Below are 8,854 nucleotides of genomic sequence, written 5' to 3'. Positions count from 1 at the left end.
GCACGGCTCTCCTCTCGGAAGGTTAATTCCGCATGAGGTTGTAGAGCCCACCTCTTTTAAAGCGCCGCATGGGGTGTGGGGGAGGTAGTCGAGATGTGAAAGCATGACAAAACTCATACACAATTCTGGAACATTGTGTAAAACAGTACATTTTCGTGCCACTTTGTATTAGGGATAATTACCGCCATTACCTAATACACAATTAATTAAAACATACTACACTATGAAGGTACCTTATAAACTTGTGGGCCAAGAAATCTGCTTCCTCTACAGCACGAGTGCACGCAATTCTGCATATTTTACGTTTCAGCATTGTTGGAGCGATAAAATAATTTCTATTTTTGCATGTATTTATATTAACAACTAACACTTTCTGCCTCATGCTACCATACATATCAACAATTTGATAGTGGAAAAAGAGCGATTTAAAAAAAAAAAAACATCGGCGTACTATAGTTCCTCGCTGACCTATATTGAAGCAGATGCAATTTCAGGCAGGAAACAGCTGAAATAAAGTAATTCTCTGCTTTAAAAAATGGGAGCCCCGCCAGAACCTGTTCTGTGGGCATGTATGTACTTACTACCAACTCAAGACTGCAGCAAGCCCTTGCCTCCTTCTGACTTGACATTCAAACACACATGTAAAGTTAAAAGCGGTTATTTGTGATGCATTAAAGCATGTGACATGGTGCATGTGGTTTGTCATCTGCAGAGGCCAACTGGCAACATTCGTATTTTGGGAAAATAAGAAATGTGCGCAGTCATACAGAAATGCAAGAAAAAGAGTCTTTGAAGACAATTTTAACTTTTATAACTCACGCACATGGGTCCCACACATCAATGTGCAAGTCGGGCAAGAAATGGTTGAAAGTGACATCATTTTCAACCCGGAATGTGGTAGTTAGTAATTAATCTTAAGGTCCAGGAAAACCGCGGCCTCTTGATAGAGAAATTGCTTTTGCACTTTATTTAACCACTTTTCAAAGGCAATTCGCGGAGAAAAAAACAATTCCCACGCTCACAACCCCCACCGAGCACTACGATAAATTCTTCCTCCTATCAGTCCCTAAACCAGCAACAGCTCAATTCTGTAATTTTTCTCCCACCTGGGGTCCGAGTTTCTTTCAACACCAGCCCTCCTAAGCGCTTCCCCCTTCTCCCACTTTTAAGATTCAGCTACGTGCTTCCCCGGCTCAAACTCAAGCTGTGCAGGAAGATTAACGTTCCTTTTTTTGTTTTTGGGAGTAACAGTAAAGGAGCCAGTATGCGCTGTGGAAAGGGCTTTTCGGTAACAACAAGCATTTGCAATGCAATAGGTCTTGCATTTACGCGAGTTTGACCTATTGGCATTGTAAATGACAATGGCTTTTATTTAGGTTTTAAAAACCAAAACATAAATAAAAGGCATTGTCATTTACAATACCAATAGCTCAAACCTGCGTTAATGCGAGACCTATTGCATTGCAAATGCTTGTTATTTATTGTTAATCTTGTCGGTGGCTACTGTCAAGTTATCTTTGATTACCTTATGCTTGTTCTGTTCTATTTTGGATATTGAAAGGGGGATGTCTTGTGTTGTTTCTTACGTAGCTCACATTCCATTCTGATGTAATGGAATGCAAGCAGGTAGATCGGTTGGTGACAGAACGGAACATGGAAGTCAGTAGCGGCTGGTGGAATTTGAAACTGGTAGGGCGTATGCAGAACGAATCATCGTATGCGAGCGAGCAAGTCCGACGGCAATAAGGGAGGTTCGGGTTTGTTCTCCCCCCATGAAGAATTTTTTTTTAAATTGGCATTTTTTGGTGCGCCTTTCATCACAATTTCTGTGACAAATGGACTAAAAATTCAGTTCTTCTAGGCTTTCATAAAAGAAAACTCATACATTATTTCAGAGAATTTCTGGGTTGCCAAGCAAGTCTGACTTCTGAAGAGGGCTAGGGTACTAAGCAAGACTGATTTGGCTCTACCCTTTTCAATAGAAAACACTAGTTAGTGATGTGAACAAGTTCATTGGACAAACCTGGGGTCTAGGGAGAGTCCCTCTCCTGAGAAAGAAATTTTAAAAAAATATTGGCAAATGGTGCATTTTAAAGCAAATAAATGCAGCGATAAAGCAAGGCTTATTAAGCAGTGGGAACGTATAGTCTTGAAATGTTATGTCCAGGTGATGCCTATCTTAAAAAAACCTGCCCTGGATCTATTAAAGCTAGAGAACTACCGTCCCATATCTCTTTTTCCGTGGGTGGCAAAGTTGATCGAGGCCCATGTCAATACTATCCTTTCCACTCATCTCCACTCTGCTAATATTTTAGATCCTTCACAGAACGGCTTTCGATCTGGCCATAGTACTGAGACTGCTGCTTTCAATGGTCGATCATCTACGCACTCTGGTCGACTCCGGTCAAACGGCGGCTTTGGTGCTTTTGGATCTCAGCGCCGCGTTCGACACCGTCTCCCATGCCATTTTATTAAATCATCTGGTTGAGGCTGGTGTCGACAACATGACTCTTGAATGGTTTCGATCGTTTATATCTGGTCGTACTTTTAGGGTTGTTACTCCTCCTTTCCAATCTAAACCCTATCCTATTGCACAGGGCGTTCCACAGGGGTCGGCTCTCAGCCCCACACTTTTCAATCTCTATGTGCAGCCGCTGTCTGCTGTCGCCAAGCGTTGGAACCTGACTATGGTGTCCTACGCTGACGACACGCAGCTGGCGGTTGCAATAAGTGGGGCATCCGACCTTGAGGCTGCTAAGTTTCGTGAGGGAATTAGCTCAGTGGCCCGTTGGATGACTGATAACTGCCTACAATTGAATGCCAAAAAAACTGAGGTTCTCATTGTTGGCAGGCAGAGTCATCTCTGGGGCGATCATTGGTGGCCGTCTGAGCTTGGTCCAACTCCTCTTCCTGTCACCGAGGTAAAAAATCTAGGGGTTTGGCTGGATTCAAAATTTAGTTTTGTCTCCCACACGAAGAAAACTGCTGCTATGTGTTTTGGGACTCTTCGTAGACTTAGACCCATTTTCAAATTTTTTGATGCTCCAACCAGACAGCTTATTGTACAAGCCACAATCTTGTCTAGGTTGGATTATGCGAGTTCTCTTTTGCTGGGAGCCAATGTGGCCGAACTTTCCAGGCTCCAACGTGTTCAAAACGCTGCCGCCAGGGCTCTGGTTGGTTTGCCGAGATTTTGTTCGGCCCAAAAAACTATCCATAAACTTCATTGGCTCCCCGTTGTTCAGAGGATTCAGTTCAAATCCCTTTGTCTTTCGTTTAAAATCTTGAAGCATTCTTCTCACCAGATATTGGATCATTTTATTTTACCGTATGTACCTCCACGGCCTCTAAGATCTTCAGGACTTCACCTGGTCACAGTTCCGCGTTTTAAGAGGGCCAGGGCCGGTGGCCGCTCTTTTAGAGTACTTGCTGCTAGGCTATGGAACTCTCTTCCTGTTCATATCCGTGCCATTGATGAACTGATAGTCTTCAGGAAGGCCATCAAAACCTTCCTCTTTCCTTTGGACTTGTAAGTGCTATTATGGCCGTGTTCCCTGATACTGCTTGTTGTCCGGTTTCTTTTGTCCATTACAGCGCCGGGACGCCCCTTTGCTGGGGCAGCATAACATAACATAACATAACAAAACTATGCTCTAACCAGACTTCGGGAAGCACCCACAGCTGCTGGCAGTAACCAGTCATATAGAAATATGTGCAGACAGGTCTTTAAGTGAGATGACAAAAGAAAGTGGGTGCTCCCTATAAAGGAACATGCCAAATACATTTCTGTGATTCCCATAGTGTGCCATCAGACCGGTATTTTGGTTTCTCTCTGAGATGTAATTTTATTCAGATAAATGGCACAGCAACTGACATACGCCTAAAGCCTTTCAGTATGATTGGCTTTGTCACTGGGTGTTAGCTGTTTAAGATAAATGAGTAACAACAATGATTTCTTATAAATAATTAACACTGAAAATGTTTACATTCCGAAATAGTGAGTCTGTGAATTAAATAGCATTGAGGCCTGTGGAAGGTGTTTTGGCCTTCAATTATGTGTGCTTTATGTTAGATATGTATCCTCTTTTTCTCTGCATATCTTGTCCATCTGCACATCTTCAACTCCCTGTCTTTCCTCTTAAGCATCCTCTTTTCACTCTTCCCCCAATGCCCTGCCTCACATCTTTGTCACTTCACCGCCCCCAACATGCACTGCACTCCCTCAAATATAAGCACTTTCATTTCTCTTACTTTTGCCTTGCAAATATTTTGACATCAGTGTACCCCCTTCACACACATTTCCACAGAATTTCAGTTGCAAATGGAATACACAAATATTGTTCTGTGTGCTCTGCAGAGAGGCCAACCCACTGACAGGCACTTTGTTTGGCTTTAGCACCTGCATGCCATGCACCACGAGAGGTGATGTGCCCCCCTGGTGTGGGTACAGACTGGAAACTGCACGTGCGCAGTACCTGTGCTTGCACCCAGTGCAGTTTCATAGGTGGCCAAGGGCACTCACTTGAGAGTCACTGACTGGAGGGAGTTGCAAGACCACGCAAAAAACGGATTAACCATATTTTGGAACTTGGTAATAAAACTACAATTGGTGACGTTTATTACACCAATTTGTTAACCATCTTATTGGTATCCAGCAGCATATTGCTAGCGACCTGTCACGCATGCCGCTCAGCCTGTCAAGTTCTGAATGGTAGATCAAGGACCCAGCACACTCCGGTCCTCCAGCTTGACGATCCCTTTGGCATGCACAGGATCGATGAATAGTTTGGGGCACAAGCCATGAAATTAACTTTTATTTGTTTAAAATGTGTTATGAAATGATAACAGGACGTTACCCATGGGACTTACATGTATTTTGCGATCGGGTGCAGCAGACTTAAAAACACTGCTCCAATATGAATGTGCAGCCGAAAGAAATGTGCCGAATCGTGGTAGATGTTTTTAAAGATTTTTAAAGATTAAGGCAGGTGGCGGGACGTTTTACGACTGAAATGAGCACCACGTGACAACTTGGCCTGGCATGAGGGTGCTGAAAGCTCGTTTAAATGAATCTTTCCACTGAAGTGTTTGGCCTGAGTGTATAGGGTCACACCAGGACAACCGGTCATTTTTTTTTTAGACTAGCCCCCCTCAAAGCAGGGTCACTTGAAAGAAATGCCGAGTTGCCCAACTTGAACTTCTTTTAATCGAAACGCACTGCGACTGCAGGAATGTCTTGGAAGCTCGCAAAGGCAAACTGATCATATTGGGGCAACGTAATAGAGTAAAATGTGGGTCAGACCCTGCAAAGGACGCTCATGCGAGTTTCAACACTGCAGGTGATGCGTCATACAACAAAACATGTTGAAAAAAATAATATATGTTTCTTTTTTTTTTTTTTTACGAAAGCATGGCAATCTATTTTGTGTATATATAGGTTGCATTGAATGTTGCTGCAAATAAGAGAAGCACCTGTTGCTGAAATCTATACAACAGGCACATGTTTACAGAGGCATCTGCCTATTTTTGCTTACAGTTTCATATAGCGCAAACTCGACATGTGAGCACTGGAGCATTTTACATGAGCTCCAGTCACATTAAACAAGGACAGATTCATTTTTAGGTCTCGGCTAGCATGGGCTGCGCACATGCGCAGTCTCGCTGGCGAGATTCAACGTTTGTAGGTATTTTCTGTAAAGGGCTTTAAACCCCGTACCTCTATTCCATTGGCTGGCGTCACCGTTTATGCTAAACGGTGGCCAGCCATTGGAAAAGAGCTTTTCGTGACGTTTTTGTTCGGCTTTTTCAGACGGCCCACTTGGACGGGCTCGTCTGATTTACATGCATCGTGAAAGCTTTCTTATCTTTATGGGGCCATGTGTTTGAACACATGACCCCATAAGGAAAAGCTCCGCAGTGGCATCGGGCAAAGGGGCTGGAGGTATTAGAGACCGGTTTTTGAGGGCCTAGTGGTGCCGCTGGTTCGTCAAAAACAGTCAAGCTGCCTGGGGCTTATCTCTGCTGTCCCTCCCCCTCCCTTACAATCAATCATGGGGCTCTCTCAGGAAGTTCTATTTACGGGCACCTCTTTATATCGCACTGACTTCGAAGTCGTCTCTAGGCGCTCTACGACGGGCGGGCGAGATTTCGAACAGGTAGTAATGTCTTTACAGCTTTTGCTGAGGACCGCGGATTAAAATACGCCAGATTAAAATATGCTGATCGCATTAATGCATGGATACAACACACTGCTACAATAATTTATATTGCGCTCTGTGCCTCAGAAATGTGGCTTTGTGGCAGAGGGGTGGCTATATATAGTGCACCAGGTGCAGTGGCACCGGGCAGAGGAGGTATTAGAGACCGGTTTTTGAGGGCCTAGTGGTGCCGCTGGTTCGTCAACAGTCAAGCTGCCTGGGGCTTAGGGTGCAAGCACACCAGATGTGAGAAGGGCGAGGGAAGAAAGAAAGAAAAAAAAAAAGTCTCAGGTTCCTGTGAACATTTCCCTAGAGTTGCTTTTGGTTGGTTTACTCCTGTGTGGGAAGTGTGACCATGTGGTGCAACTATCGTGATACGGATGCAGCGCTTAAAAGTGTGGCAAATGAAGATGTGAGAGAGATAGACATTCAGTCCATGGTTTTAAGGATGCCGGCAGACTTGATGAGGAAGGAATATGAGTCTCACTCGACTGACGTTGTCTGGCGATGGAGGGTTCAATTGGAGAAGTTAATGACCTCTTTAAGACCCCGCTCACTCAGACGGGTGAAGGCATTACACATCCGGGGCCTGGAGCATGAGGCGCTTTGGGAATGGGTTCTCATAGAAGAGCTTTGTCCTGCGCCTCACTTTCACATCCGGGACGTGGAGCATGAGGCGCTTAGGGAACGGGTTCTGCTAGAAGCGCTTTGCCCTGCGCCTCACTTTCACATCCGGGGCCTTTAGCATGAGGCGCTTGGGGAACGAGTTCTGCTAGAAGCGCTTTGCCCTGCGCCTCACTTTCACATCCGGGGCCAGGAGCATGAGGCGCTTGGGGAACGGGTTCTGATAGAAGCGCTTTGCCCTGCGCCTCACTTCCACATCAAGTCGGGCTGTTATTTACAGTGCTTAGAAACAGAAGCACGGGATGAAGCGCTATATGTTTGCATTACTATCGCAGCATAGAGCGCGCAGAACACCCCGGTGTGCACTCGCGGGGTTCCTAGGCCCTGTTTAACGTGCCATCTGCGGCACGTAGGCACATCCGAAGGCTGTGGTGATGACAACTTTCCACTTCCAATGACGACAGACCGGGCTTTGTATGAGGGTAAGGGTTGCACTAAGGGTAGTAGAGCTGTTATTTACAGTGCTTACAAATTGAAGCGCACGGGGTCACGGGGAGGACAAGGCAATGGCGAGCGCTTGTTTTAGGTATGTTTAGGAGCACAGCGAAGATAATTTGATAGAAGGAAATGTGAAAATTAGGAGCCATGCGACTATAAGAGCATTGGCACAAGTAAAGGAAACGTACATAGAAGAACGCATTGATCAAAGATTACAGCGGGCGCTCGTCATCGGCGCGAAGCGTCCCTTTAAGCATTTAGAGGGCGGGCGGAAGTTTGATTTGCAGAAGATCACATGATGCTTCAGTGAAAACGCGGACCTCGTCAGGCGCACTCTTTGAAATGTACCTCCAGCCGGGCTTCGTATTTTAACTTCTCATATACTATGTTACTATCTGCGGTACAATTAAATGAATTAAAACCTTGGCGGTGGGTGAGCCCAAAATTTATGGTGCTCCTAAGAAGAATTAAAACCTCGACCAGTGTCTGCGTGAATGTTTCTTTTAATTGTTACCACTGGCCTAATGACCGCTTTACGCCTGTTAACCTCATGTGATTATAAAAAAATATATATAAAAAAAATACTAGTGGGCCTCAATAGATGTTGGGAAACGAGGCAGTATCTGTGAGGCCTGCACAAATAACATGACTACATTTGTCCTTCACTGGGAACCAAACACCCAAGTGTAGCGCCTGACTCTCAGAGGGTAGCGTTGCAGAGCAGTCTGAGGCTTACTCAAGGGAGGTGGTGTGGGCTAGTAATCACCATTTGCAGGTGCGCAGAAATAACACTCAATAATTGATTGTCCAGTCTGTACTTTGCTTTATAAAAGTAAGAGTACATTTATTAAATACACACACACTACGCAATACTATGCACCAATTTACAAATATACATAAGCTGTTGGAATTACTTTGTGACATTGCATAACCTCTCCACCCCTCCCCCGGGGGGGGGGGTGGAGTCCAGTACCCCCACTCCCATGTATGCACATCATCTTGCCCCCAATGCAGTTAGTTGAACATAACCTGGAGCGAGGTCCCTGCGCACTGGCACCTTCCCAGAGGCGACCCACCCCACTACCTCAACAAGCATTAAAAAGGGGTACACCTGCCTTGGTGACACATGACCCTGACTGAGCATCTCCTACTGACCATAAAGTATGCACCTCTATATCTTAAGGGCTAGCAGTCTGGGGTCTTCGCCTAAGCGCAGCAGCAAGAATACATGTTTACGCACACTTTAGAGTGACAGTACTCAGCACATTTGTGGATCTTTAGAATGTATTGCAATTGCAGCCCTAAAGGCATCACAGATGAAATCACAGGATTACAAATACAGCCAGACACCCTAGCAGGAAAGTCTGGCCACATAACCCCACTTTGCTTATGACATCACCTTACACCAATACTTCACATTGAACACGTGAACTTCAGTCCCTCTAAAAGAAATAACCATTAGTAAATGCGTTTCTGGTGCAATTACATCTCTTGACCTCTAGAGGATGCCCTTCTCAAGACATCCCCAACTCAGC

The sequence above is a fragment of the Triturus cristatus genome, chromosome 7, assembly GCF_964204655.1.
Source record: "Triturus cristatus chromosome 7, aTriCri1.1, whole genome shotgun sequence".
Lineage (NCBI taxonomy): Eukaryota > Metazoa > Chordata > Amphibia > Caudata > Salamandridae > Triturus > Triturus cristatus.
Note: the sequence above shows the minus strand (reverse complement) of the source record.